The sequence below is a fragment of the Nyctereutes procyonoides genome, unplaced genomic scaffold (genome assembly GCF_905146905.1).
Source record: "Nyctereutes procyonoides isolate TBG_1078 unplaced genomic scaffold, NYPRO_anot_genome, whole genome shotgun sequence".
In the NCBI taxonomy this organism is placed as follows: domain Eukaryota; kingdom Metazoa; phylum Chordata; class Mammalia; order Carnivora; family Canidae; genus Nyctereutes; species Nyctereutes procyonoides.
In genome coordinates, this window is record NW_026575043.1 from 29,933,679 (window position 1) to 29,947,873 (window position 14,195).

At 42.3% G+C, this 14,195-nt stretch overlaps 1 long non-coding RNA gene across 1 annotated transcript in view; it reads left to right on the forward strand.

Moving 5' to 3' along the window:
- Positions 1-14,195, forward strand: part of LOC129507495 (uncharacterized) — a 47,548-nt gene that overhangs the window by 18,628 nt on the left and 14,725 nt on the right. Inside the window, exon 2 of the long non-coding RNA XR_008664017.1 lies at positions 8,879-9,001. This is a non-coding gene — a long non-coding RNA (uncharacterized LOC129507495). The remainder of the gene's footprint in view (positions 1-8,878; positions 9,002-14,195) is intronic.

Consider the following 14,195-nt stretch of genomic DNA (forward strand, 5'->3'; position numbering starts at 1 on the left):
CTTTCCTAGGATGATGTCACTTGTTCTGACTCGGGTAAATATTTAGAGTATTAAGTGGTTGTTTTCAGGAAACATGTAGCAAGCACAGAGTTTCTTGCTCACAAACAGACCTTTCCAGTGATCTGAGGGGAGGGTCGATCTCCATGAATTCTGTGCCTCAGGGGCTGCTTGGCTTTTTCCCTGGACCCTTGCTCTTGGGTTAGACTGGATTAAGAATCTGGAAATAGCATCAATGCCAGGCTGTGTGATGAACTCTTGCCCTAGGCTCTGGGGGTGCTCCACTCGCACAGCCCCCCAGTGACATCCTATGCTAGCTCGCTCCACAGGAAGAGCCCGAAAGAGCAGCATCGCATCTTTTCGTGGTGAAGGAACAGATATGATGGCAAAGCGGATGTGGTTAGGATGGGTGTCCTCGCTAGTGGTGGCCCAGGTCAGAGCGCACACTCCCTGCAGCACAACCGGCAGGGGGGAGTGGGGGGAACCGAGTGTCATTCCCAGCCACACTTCCAAGGGCCACTGGCAAGACACCAGGCCATCAGCACCCCCTCACGTCTCTCGGGTGAAGAGGGTGGTGCCATCCTGCCAGCCGACCATCAATGCCTCAGGCTTGGCATTGACCCATCTGGAGCTCTTTCCTCCAGGTGGGAGATACAACACTGAAGGTGCGGAAAAGCCCCGCCAGCTTAGAACTTTAGTAGGATTCTTTAGGGCTGCATTGCCCGCCTTCTTCTCTCCAGAGAAAGATCCACCACTCGGTGGCCTTTTGGTCACAGCCAGCCAGCACTGAGAAGGCCACATGGTGTCTGCCTTGTTCTTCACACCATGTGAGAGCTTACTAACTGTCCTGTGTTGGAGAAGAGCTATTTTCTGAGGCTACGATATAAAGTTTTGTTTATTTATTTGATGTTAGCAATAAATACTCCCTCAAAGACTATTCCCAGATCAATCTAGACGGTGTCAAATGCCTGTTAACAAGTGGACACAGTGGTAGGCCCTGCTCAAACTTCATCTTCAATGTTTGCATTATTGACACAAAGCGTATTTTGTCTCCATTTTACAGATGAGGAAAAGGAAGCTTAGGGGGCCTCAATAATTTGCCCACAGTGGGAATTACAGAATTTGAACCCAGACTCTGCAGCAGTGCCGTCCCCTTTGCGCAAATGGGACGCAGAATCCTGAGCCACACGAGTAGCATTTCAAGGACTCCTAAAGGCCATATAGAAGGAAGTCCCTATTGGATGGGGAAAGCCTGTGGTGGATATTTTTTCTGTCACTTGACTGGGCCATGAGGTCACCAGCCTGGGTTAACTACTATTTCTGGGTGTGTCTGTGACAATGTGCTGGGAAGAGATTATTAGTGTTTGCATAGGTGGGGTGAATAAAGCCACAGGCCATCCGCAGCATGGATGGGCACCATCTAATTAGTTTGGGGACTGAATGTGACAAAAAGGCAAAAGAAGGTTCAATCTACTCTGTGCCTGACTTCTGAGCTGGGACCTAGGTCTCTTGCCCTTGGAGGTCCTGGTTCTCAGGTCTTTGGACTTGGACTGGAGCTACCCCTGGCTCACCTGGATCTTTTGCTTGAACATCTAGGATCATAGAACTCAGCCTCCATAATCACATGAGCCAATACCTTACAATAAGTCTCTCTCTATATATATAGAATATATGTTTTTCTATTGGTTCTGGTTCTCTGGAGAACTCTAAGAGTTACAGTTTTAATACTTTCATATATGTGAGACACATGAACTACATGTAAAGCCAACTAAATTTTAATCTCCTTTAAAGCAGTGACTGTAGTTTTATCTTCTTTGTCATATGGCTGGGCATAGTTTAGAGGCATGCCAGGTTCTTTTACATTTGTCTTTTTTTTTTTAAGATTTTATTTATTCATGAGAGAGAGAAAGAAAGAGAGTCAGACACAGGCAGAGGGAGAAGCAGGCTCCATGCAGGGACCCCAATGCAAGACTCAATCCTGGGACTCCGGGATCATGCCCTGAGCCAAAGGCAAATGCTCAACTGCTGATCCACCCAGGAATCCCTACATTTGTCTTAAATGGAAAGATGAACACAAAATGGCCCTGCCCCCGGGTTTTGGTCTCTTTCACTTCCTTTTAAGTGCTTTAAGAAGAATACTGTTTTCAAAGAAAGCAGAGACACATGGTGACTTCCACTGGATCCTACACTACTTGGGGTTCTATGGAAGGTAGGGACCCAGTCTTTAAGATCTTTGGTCATCTACAATTCCTAGTACAATGACCTGGACAAAATGAAGGCCTGCCCCCAGAGAAGCTGGATTTCAAGACATAAAGAGTTTTCTTCTGTGCCTTTTAGCTAGTAGGAAGTTGTTTAATTTCCCAGAGGTGGAAAGAAGTATCTTTATTTACCCTTTATTTCCACTCCCCTTTTACTTAGATGAACAAAGCCTTGTGCTCTGAAGGATCAAGCAATCCCTTGATCTAGCAGATCAAGGATCTGCTCAGAAAGAGAAGCTCAGGCAGAAGAACATTTAGCCTTCAGTTTAAGGAATGGATCTTGGAAGATTCAAGCACCCAGTGGAGAGAAAGGAAGCTTGGATGGGCTCTGACACTGAGCTGACTGTGCTGATGAGGACGCAATTTGAGCAGAACACAGAGTAACTGGATGCACCAGATTCCATCATTTTTACCTCAGTGGACTTTTGTGAGGCAAATCACAGGGTGTGCAATTTGGAGCAATAACATTTCTGCTACACTACGAGGGTAGGGTCACTGCTGCCTTGTTGGCACCTGAGTTGGTAGATTTCAGTACCAAGACTGGCATGTGATGCTTACTTAATAAAGTTCATGTAGGTGAGTGGATAAATGAGTAGATAAATGTTGGGTAGGGACTTTAATGTGGAAGAGCTGGAAAGGTCCAGAGTGGAATCCAGAAAAGGAAACGTCAGCCAACTATTCCTGACAGCTTCTGCTACACTGTCTACTATAGCAGCCTTCAGCCACACAAGGCTATTCACATTTAATTAATGAAATCTAAATAAAATTAGAAATTCTGGTTTCAGTCTCACTAGCCATATTTCAAACATGCAATGGCAACATGTCTCTAGTGGCTACATAAGGTCCAGCAAAAATACTGAATATTGCCATTAATACTGACAGTTGTATTGGGCTGCGCTTCTCTAGGACATGTATGGAAAAAAGTCAAAGGATGTTTTTAAGGTTTTTCTCATTACAGTATCCATCCTAGCTCACAAGTAAGAATGTGAGCAGGGCCCCAGGGCTTTAAGAGAATTCTAGAATATAATATGCATTTGGTTGAGAATATCATATGTTGTTTTATGACAGCAAAAAACAAAAGATGTTTTAGGGAAAGCTATAGGGTAGGAGGGGATCCTCAACATTTCCTCGGTTCAGTTCAGTCTTTGCTTATTGGTGTTAGGTTCTGGGGATTCTGAACTCGTCTTTTTGGGACACGCAGGACTGGGAACAAATCTTTACTTTAAAAAGAATGTGAGGGGCAGCCCAGGTGGCTCAGCGGTTTAGCGCCGTCTTCAGCCCAGGGCGTGATCCTGGAGACCCGGGATTGAGTCCCATGTCAGGCTCCCTGCATGGAGCCTGCTTCTCCTTCTGCCTGTGTTTCTGCCTCCCCACCCCCCCCCATCTCTCATGAATAAATAAAATCTTAAAAAAAAATGAAATTTTTCTATTATTGCAAAAGTTCTCCGAAACAAATTTAGGAAATCAAAGTAAATTAAAAAAAAATGAGAATCAGCTATCTCTTATGTTTCAGAATATACTTTTTCTTTTTTCTATGCACTTGATAAATGCAATGCACTAAAAACCATTCTGCACGTCATTGTTAAACATTCCTCTGCACCATCTTATTAATGAGGGCATTTTATTACATTTGGTGAATATATTATAAATTACTGCATTTTGTTATTGGATATTTAATTCGTTTTTGATGTCACAAATTTTCATGAACACTCATACAGTAAACATCCTTACACAAAAAGTTTGTATATATTCTTAAAGTTGTTATGAAGCTGGGAGTTCTGGATCAGATTATAAGCAAAATTTTAAGTCTTTTTGATGCACATTGCTAAATCTACCCTCCATATGAACATATACACTTGTGTTTGTCCACTGAATTTTCACTAGAAGAATGTTCTTCTCACAAAAAGTATATACAGGAGTTGTACTTAACTGTTACTCTTGGAGCTCAACTCATGGAAGTTGGTAAAGGTGCATTTTATAACAGAACCAAGGTGAGTTTTCTCCTTGGTGAGACACAGGTACAGCAGGTGGGGTTGGCACACAAAGTAAAATTTATTTGCAATGAGTAAGGAGATCACTAGGAGTAACTTCCAAAGCCCTGACTCTCTGAACAAGGGTGGATGGGTTTCTTTGTTTAGGGTTAGGATGAATATTCAGTTAGGGAAGACTTGTTATGATGTGTAGAGGTGAGCATGAGGTTGGGTGTATGTGTTAAGGAAACATGCCTGCATATACATTGCATGTTATGTAATGACATTTGTTCTCCTCCTTGGGCCAAGATTTTATATTAGAATGAGGTAATTGTAGTCATCAGTTACTCTAGAGGTCATGCCATGGTCCATCTGCACAGGCATGAGTGGGGTTTTGCTCAAACTGGTCTGGGTGGTCAGAGCCAGCTGCAGGTCTTGTCAGGGTAGTTGCTCGCTTTGAGGGCTGGTTTCCGGTTCCCATTTGTTTAAGAGAGAAGCTGGGGAGAAGAGCTCAGGGAAAAATCTGGGACAAAGGTCGGTGAGTACAAGCAGGTGGGGAGTCAAGGTGAGGTCTTGAGGTCCTGCTGGTGACAACTTCAGTGGTTCAGATCTTAACATGATAGTGAATAAATCATCACGCCTCAGGAATCTACATTGATGAAGACTCCAATAATTGCTCTTTAATCAACACCTGCATGAAGCTATAAAAGGTTGACAAAGTTTAGAGGAGAAATGGTTACGTTTTGCATTGTCTTGTTTCTTTCAGTAAATAGTCAAGGTCACATTGTGACAGTAGCAGGGACGGAGAGCTCAAAATGGAATATATTTATAATTTGATGTTGGTGTGTTGGGGTAGGTAGGGCCATGGTATTTTGCAAACACAAGCTTCTTGCTATCAGCAGTTGGCAAACTCTACTCCATCATCACCCCAGAATGGAGGCAGAGTGTGCTTTTTCTCCAAAATGACATGTTTAGTCATCATCTTAGACTGTGTGCCAACTCTGGTGCTCTTGGATTCCTAGGGCTAAAATGGCATATGGGGAGAAAATAGAATCTTACTGCCTCTTATTCTTAAGGCCCTTACACAGGGCTTACATTTCCAATTAACTTCCTACGTTCATTTCAAGTTTTACTAGTAAGATTATATGCTCTTGTCATCCCCACAGTGGAATTATTCAAGCCTTGTTTATTGGGTTCTTGTCCTACCATAAACCCCAGTGTCCGTACCTTCCCTAAAGACAAGGACTAACACAAGGATTCAATGTTGTCCTTTTTCTAAGTCCTTGTGCAGTGCTTTTGTGCTGATTTTTTCTTTTTCTTTTTTTTTAATATTTTATTTTTTTAAGGTAGGCTCCACACCCAACATGGGGCTCAAACTCAAGTCTCCAAGTCAAGGGTCACAGGCTCTACCAACGGAGTCAGCCAGGCACCCCTGCACTGGTATTTTTGAGCACACATTTAAAATGTATGAAAGAGAAGCCTCTTTGAATAGTAAAAAGAGTAAATGCACAGACGCTGAAACATTCATCTGGCTTCATGTCTTGGCCCTGCTACTGGCTGGTTGTGTGACTGGGGATGGCTTACTTAACCTCTTTGGCCCTCCTTTATCTGTAAGCTTAGGATACAAATAGTACCTACCTTGTGGGGTTATTAGGATTATATAAACTAACATCTGTGAAGTGCTTATAGTAGTGCCTGGTCCTTAGTATTATAAAGCATTTGTTAAATAAAATACCAACATTTACTCTTAAGTCTTTCCTTTTACTGTGGCCAAGTTCAAAAAGGATGTTGTGTGTGTTCTCCTCTAGGATTTTGATGAATTCTTGTCTCACATTTAGATCTGTCCTCCATTTTGAGTTTCTCTTTGTGTATGGAGTAAAAGAATGGTCTAGTTTTATTCTTCAGCATGCGGCTGTCCAATTTTCCCAGCACCACTTATTGAAGAAACTGCCCTTTTTCCAGTGGATAGTCTTTCCTGCTTTGTCGAGTATTAGTTGACCATAGATTTGAGTGCCCATTTCTGGGTTCTCTATTCTGTTCCATTGATCTATGTGTTTTTGAACCAATACCACACTGTCTTGATGATCACAGCTTTGTAGTACAGCTTGAAATCCGGCATTGTGATTCCCTCAGCTCTGCTTTTCTTTTTCAATATTCTCCTGGCTATTCGGGTCTTTTCTGATTCCACGCAAATCTTAAGATTATTTGTTCCAACTCTGAAGAAAGTCTGTGGTATTTTGATACGGATTGCATTGAATGTGTACATTGCCCAGGATAGTATAGACATTTTCACAATATTAATTCCTGGAAGATACATCCATGAAGGCAAGGGAAACAAAAGCAAAAATGGCCTTTTGGGACTTAAGATAAAAAGTTTCTGCACAGCAAAAGAAACAGTCAACAAAACTAAAAGACAACCTACAGAATGGGAGAAGAGATTTGCAAATGATGTATCAGATAAAGGGCTAGTATCCAAGATTTATAAAGAACTTATTAAACTCAACAGCAAAGAAACAAACAATCCAGTCATGAAATGGGCAAAAGACATGAAGAGAAATCTCACAGAGGAAGACACAGACATGGCCAACAAGCACATGAGCAAATGCTCCGCATCACTGGCCATCAGGGAAATACAAATCAAAACCACAATGAGATCCCACCTCACACCAGTGAGAATGGGGAAAATTAACAAGGCAGGAAACCACAAATGTTGGAGAGGATGTGGAGAAAGGGGAACCCTCCTGCACTGTTGGTGGGAATGGGAACTGGGGCAGCCACTCTGGAAAACTGTGTGGAGGTTCCTCAAAGAGTTAAAAATAGATCTGCCCTATGACCCAGCAATTGCACTGCTGGGGATTTACCCCAAAGATACAGATGCAGTGAAACACCAGGACACCTGCACCCCAATGTTTCTAGCAGCCATGTCCACAATAGCCAAACTGTGGGAGGAGCCTCGATGTCCTTCTACAGATGACTAGATAAGGAAGGTGTGGTCTATATATACTGTGGGATACTCCTCAGCCATCAGAAACAACGAATACCCACCATTTGCTTCAACGTGGATGGAACCGGAGGGTATTAATGCTGAGTGAAGTAAATCAGTCGGAAAAGGTTTCATTCATTCGGGGAATATAAGAAATAGGGAAAGGGATTAAAGGGGAAAGGAGAGAAAACGAGTGGGAAATATCAAAAAGGGAGACAGAACATGAGAGACTCCTAACTCTGGGAAACGAACAAGGGGTAGTGGAAGGGGAAGTGGGCGGGAGGTTGGGGTGACTGAGTGACGGGCACTGAGGGGGGCACTTGATGGGATGAGCACTGGGTGTTATGCTATATGTTGGCAAATCGAACTCCAATAAAATATACAAACAAAAAAAGTCTTTCCTATTACCTGTCAATATTTTCAGAGCATGTTTGTGTCTTTTTCTGTCCCTCCCTTTCACTTTTTATTGCTTTTGTTTTTCTGTAATAGATTTCAAATGAGTTTTTTAAATCCATAATTTTCCTCTCTCATAAGGGATCAGATATTTAGGGTTTTCTTGCCAGGATGGACCTTCATTGAGACTAAATAATAAAATGTCCTAATAATTGCTAGCACTATTTAAGCACTTAATTATGAACCAGAAATGATACTGGGAACTGTACCTAAAGTCTCCTTTATAAGGCTCACAAAATCCTATAAAGTAAATACAGCTATAATGTTCATATTAAGTGAGAGATTTGAAGGATTAAGCCACTTTTCTGGGCCATACAAGTAGTTGCAGAGCCAGGCTAGGAGCTGGATTTGTTGGAAGCTTTTTGAAACCACCCTCCTCCTGCTTTTCACCCTATTTAATGCCCAGGTAGATAAAAAACTTGGTTTACCTCCATCAAGTTGCCATTGCTATTGATAGTGACACTAATATTAGCAAAGTGACAGTAAAAATAACTGCTCTTCCCCAGGAGTCTGCTATTGTCATGGGCCTGTTCTTGCTTATGCCTGTTGGGTTAGCTACACCAGGAGGCCCTCAGACCAGCTGGCTCGCACGCCCGCCGTGGCGGCTCACGTGAGCAAACCACACTCTAAGCCTGTACATGCCTTAAAGTTACAAAATCAAAACATTGAGGACCACCACTCACAAAAAGACAACGAGGCTTTAAACTCTGGCCAATCAAATAATTTCCTTACTCTGCTTCTGTACTTTCTCCTTATATGCCTTTGCCCTGCACATCTGACCACTCTTAGTTTTACTTAAATAAACTTAACGTTTTTGTATGGCAAAGTTTATCTTTTAACAGGTTCTGAAAAAACTGTCTAGGCCCGAGATAGGGCCACTCCCACCCAGAGTGCCGTGTCAGCAAGCCAAAAACTTAGGTGGATTTTGAGTTCCTGTAGATAGCCCATATTTACACAGTAAATCTGCACTGTATCCATTCAGTCCCCAAACACCAGGCCACCTCTGGGTCTTCTCACCCAAAAAAGGTTGAGTGTGTGGCCCCAGCCAATCAGATATTCTTTGTTTCCTGTCTTTATTCCTTATCTTATAAAAGCTTCTTGTCCTAGCCCCATTTTACTTCACTGGACCCTTGAGAACAGAGACTGCCACTTCTTGGAGTGTTCAGTAGGGTTTGTTTTCATCAACTAAATTGTCTTCTTAATAATTCTTTTAACAGTTTTTGGTGATGAAGAACGTGTTCTGAAGCTGACTGCTAGCAGGCTACAGGACAAGGAGACAGACAGGCAAGGCACCTGCTAAAACCAGGTTCATCATTCCTCATCGTTACCAGAGGTCGTGGGTAAGTCCCTCTTGCATTTGAGCTCCGCTCCCTTGCATGCATCTCTCTGATCCAAACTGACTTTATTTAAAATATATGTGTATATACTTATGACAATATATATGTATAATAATAATGTAACAATAATAACATTTTTTTTTCAAAAAGGAATCTGGGACCCCTTTCTGGGGTTTGTTAAAAAAGTGCCCAGAAAGTTTCTGGAGACCAAAGAAAGGTTCTTAAATTTATTAAAATCACCAGAAAAGGGGTGCCTGGGTGACTCAGTTGGTTAAATATCTCCCTTCAGCACAGGTCGTGAACCCAGGGTCCTGGGCTCGACCCCACATTGGGCTCCCTGCTCAGTGGGGAGTCTGCTTCTCCCTCTCCCTCTGCTGCTTCCCCTGCTTGTGCTCTCTCTATGTCAAGTAGATAAATAAAAGCTTCTTTAAAAAAATTCTCAGAAAATTCTGGGGTCCAGAAGAGACTCTAGGTAGTTATGTTGGATCCACAGCATTTGGCAGCCTTTAAAGGACTAAGAAAAACAGGAATTAGAATTCTGTAATAGGGGGACTTGCTGAAATTAGAAATTGGACTGTTTTGATCATCAAATCTAAATCTAAATCTAGTTTTAAAAATGTAAATCCGAGCATGAATCAGACTATTAAAAGCCATCAGAAATCTTGTCATGAAAGACCCGTAAGTCCAGACTCTTGTTAAGTTGGTGTTGGGAAATCCATTGGTTGTGGATCGTTTTCTGCCAGGAACAGCAATTTTCTTCTTTCTTGTCTCATTTTGTGCTCGGAGACCTTGGCTTGGTTTTCTGCCTGCCGGGGGCACCCAGGTTACCTCTTCTCACATATGCAGATGGTTCAGCTGTGAGGTTGGGGGCCCCAAATATGGCTGGACAGAAATGTACATTGCACTCCATTTGTGACTGGATGTGCCTGCATAGAAATGTGGGTTGCACCCCCATTTATAGCTAAGGTTCTGTTGACTGTTGCCAGCCTTAAGGGGATTGTCTAGGTCTTCTTTCTTTGGTTGTCTTTGGGTGTGGCTCTGGATTTGGGGAGTATATTATCTTTTGAACCCTCTTTGGGGATGTCTCTTTGGTCCATAGGGTTATTCAGTCCTGCAGGGAATGTTTACTATTTGCTCTGGCTAAAACCTGACAAGATATTTGAAAAGATTTTTAAGTAGCTCTAGAGCTAGAATTTGGACAAAATTTGAAGCTGATACAGAGCCTGATGGGAATTTTTTGGTACACTATGTACCCAGAAGGAAAGAGAAACATTTCAAAGACAAATAGCTTCAAATCTAGAACACAGGAATCTTTTGGTTTCCATCTAGCTGGAGATCTCCCTGATACAAAGAAGCAAATTGAAGATAATGTAGTTGGATGGGTGGGTCAGCTCCTGTTGTGACCAAATTCACATTGGTCCACTCATGTTGTGACCAAATTCTTTGAGCAATTAAAAACAACTAAATGGGTAAAGAAGATGTGGTATTACATATACAACAGACTATTACTTGCCCATAACAGAGAATGAAATCTTGCCATTTGCAACAGCATGGATGGATCTAGAGGGTATTATGCTAAGTGAAGTAAGTCAGTCTGAGAAACACAAATGCTATATGATTTCACTTTTATGTGGAATTTAAGAAACAAAACAAATGAACAAAGAGAAAAAGAGTAAAAAAAAAACAGATTCTTGAATACAGAGAATAAACTGGTGTCACTGCGGGGGAGGTGGGTGGGGGGAATGGGGTGAAATAGTAAAAGAGATTGAGAGTCTACTCATCATAATGAGCTGTGAGGAACTTCTAGAATTGTTGAATTGGTCTATTGTGTACAACATAATGTAACACCAACACTGCATGTTATTTATACTTCAATAAAGCAAACACACAACTCTCCTATAAAGTAGGCCAGAATTTCTTACATAAATCTGTCCTCAAGCCATGCCATGTTACCTCACCTGGGAGTCCTCATTTCTATTTTGAATAAATAAAGTTTTCTATCAAATGTACTTTATGTGTGTATGCTTGTATGTCTGGATTTGGATGAACCCAGAGGGTAATGCTCTGGAATGAAGCAGTATATATCAATAGAATGGGAAGTCTTGCTGACAAGTTACCTTATTGTGCCTTTTCCCTTTACGAATGTAAAAATCAAAAAGACAAACATCCAGCTGCAGGAGGCCTATCTTTGTTCTTACTGCGGGGGGGGGGGGCAAAGACTACAGATCCAGATCTAGTTTATTGTTTTCTTCAAGCATTAATATTCATCCTTTACTGCCAGGAATGCTTGTGAAGCTCTGTCACTCTAATTTAAAAATGCTTTTGAGGAGGGCTCCATACTGTCTGCTCTGAAATGGGACCTTGCCATTCCTATTTGTAAACTGTCAGCATGAGGCAGGAACTAGCCATCAGGAAGATTTGCTTTCGCAGAAATATAAAGTGATTGGAAAACCCCAAACATCTATAAGTCTAACTTCTTTCATGCCTTATAGTTTTCTTTTTCTTGTGCCTTAAGAAGAGAGCAGAGCATCCACTGGGGGTTTTCCATTCATTGTTTTGCTGACTTTTAATTCACAGATGATTTATACCATGGCTGCATTTGCAGAACCAGCTCATGTATATAGGTTACAAGAGAACAAAATAGCATTACAAGAAGTTTTTCTTTCTTCGCTCTCAAAACTTTCCGTGATTTTCAAAGTGAGCGCCTTCTGGATTTCTTCCACACTTCAATACACCAGAGAGCCAGGAGATGGAATCAATGTTATATTAAACAAGGATTGAATAAAGGATCCATCTTAGGAATTATTTGGTGTTTCCATCTCATGTGTGGTCTCTATTTACAAAGGAAGATAACTTTCCCAGTCATCTATGCTGCTCTCCCAGAAGCCCCCACGTGGAGGCACGGCACCCTCAGAGCAGGGAGAAGACACCTAGCAATGAGTTTTAGAGGTGAAAACAGGGCAGCTCAGTAATTATTGGGCACCGCTAACACTTGGATTCACCAAGGCTTGTCTTGACTTGTGTCATATTTCTGTTAGGCCAGGTGTGCATTGTTTGTGGGAACCCACAGATTTCAGGGAGTGCAGCCTTTGCATTGACTCTGTGTCATCTGCTTTCACCCTCTTGTCAGTCTTCCCACAAGGACAGGGTGAAGCTAGGGAGCACGGAAAGATGAATATTTACCATTCTTTCCGTAATGGAACCATGTACCGACAGCCCCTGGCAAACCACTGGCCTCTACTGTAATTTCAGCCTGCCCTGAGAATTGCTGTTTCCAGAATAACAGATGCACCACTGGCTGAGGTCTGCGAAGCCTTTACAATTCTCCCATCATCTTCCATGTCCTTTTCTGCCACAATATGGTACATATTCTTCTTGTAGATCAACTGTCCATTCGTCTACATTAGTTGGTTTCTCAGCGTATTTACCAGCGTGAGTTCTTAAGGACCAGGAATTCTCTCTTTTGATCTAACGTCTCAGCTAGCAAATGTGTAGGGATTCAAGAAGTATTGTTTCATAAATGAATGACTGAGCGAATGAATAGAAACAGTACTTCATTTACTCTTTCAATATACCACTTGCTTGCAGAGATAGGCACTAAAAATCATTAAAAAAAATAGAGCACAATTCGTTAAGAAGTAGAAGTACCCAAGTTGAGATAAAAAGAATAGATCCTTGCCAAATTTTTAAAAAGGAAACAGAGAAATGTCTTAGTCAAGAAAAAGGGAGATTGATATATCATGAGTTTTGCAAAATTATTTTCATTTAATTCACTTTGTATATATTTTAATTTTTTTGAGATTTTATTTATTTGAGGGAGAGAGAACATGAGCAAGGGGCAGGAGCAAAGGGGGAGGGAGAAGCAGACTCCCCGCTGAGCAGGGAGCTAGATGCCTGACTCCATCCTAGGACCTTGGGATCATGACCTGAGCTGAAGGCACTTAACCAACTGAGCCACTCGGGCACCCCTGTATATATTTTCTAATTGATTTTTGTAAATTATTGGTAGTAGAGTTGGGTATGGAAAGAAATATGCAGTAAGTTGCAGCTCTTTAAAATTTTTTTTTTACTTATTTATTTGAGAGAGGTGGGGGGTGAGAGGCAGAGAGAATCTGAAGCGACTCCGCACTGAGCACAGAGCCTGACTTGGGGCTCGATCCCACAACCAGGAGATCATGACTTGAGCCGAAACCAAGAGTCAGATGCATAACAGCCTGGGTCACCCAGGCACACCTACTGCTCCATGTTTCAAGAAACTTAATATTTAAGGTATGTGAGGACTATATAAATATACCCTGTAGAAATGCTTTGGTAAGTGTTGTGAGACTGATGATTTCTGAGAGAATCATAAAGTCACCCCAGGGGGCTCTAGAGTGCACTGTGTCCCCTAGGAGCTTGGGCTCTGTAGGCAGGTTTACTGCTAGCTGTGCGCTTCCTGGCCTAGTGTCCTTGGGAGAGTGCTGAATCTCACTATTCCTAGGTTTCCTCATCTGTAACATGGGGGCTCAATGACCAGACAGCTTGCATCAGGGGACTGGAGGGAGACTTCAGGGAATGGATGTACGTGGAGTGCTTAAGGTGATGTCTAGAGGATGGCGAGCAAGACTGGTGATGCTTTCTGAGCAGAGTAAATAGATGTTTGCCTGCTGCGAAGGAAGGGAAAGGGCAAACCAAGAGGCATAGCATTTACAGGGCTCAGAAATTTAAATCACGGGATGTTTGAGGAGCTGGAGAATTCACAGGGCCTGGAGCACATGGTCCAGGTCTCCAGCGTGAGGCTGTGGCCGTGGCAGGAAGGCAGCCCTAGGCTGTGAGCCCAAGGCCATGACATTCTGCCCATGAAGTAACTGCACAGACGGCATTCGCTGACTTGTCTGGTCATAAACACTCTGACTTGCTTGGTAACCTTTGTATTTTAAACTGTAGCACAGCTTAAAAACTAATCTTTTCTAGCTCTTAGGGTTTTTATCCAGTTTTATGTCCTTTCACTAGTTGTTTTTACTTCTTTTAAAACCACATTTGTGGTCTTTTATATGAGGAGTGTACAAAGGGTAAAGGGGAGGAGTTATTAGGGGGCCTCTGACCCCAGGGAGGCTCTGTGTATCCTTCTGTCCTGGTTAGCTCAGGAGCACAGACACCTTTAACCCTGCAGCCCTGTGTGGTTCCTTTGGGAAAAAAAAAATAATCATGTCTCTGA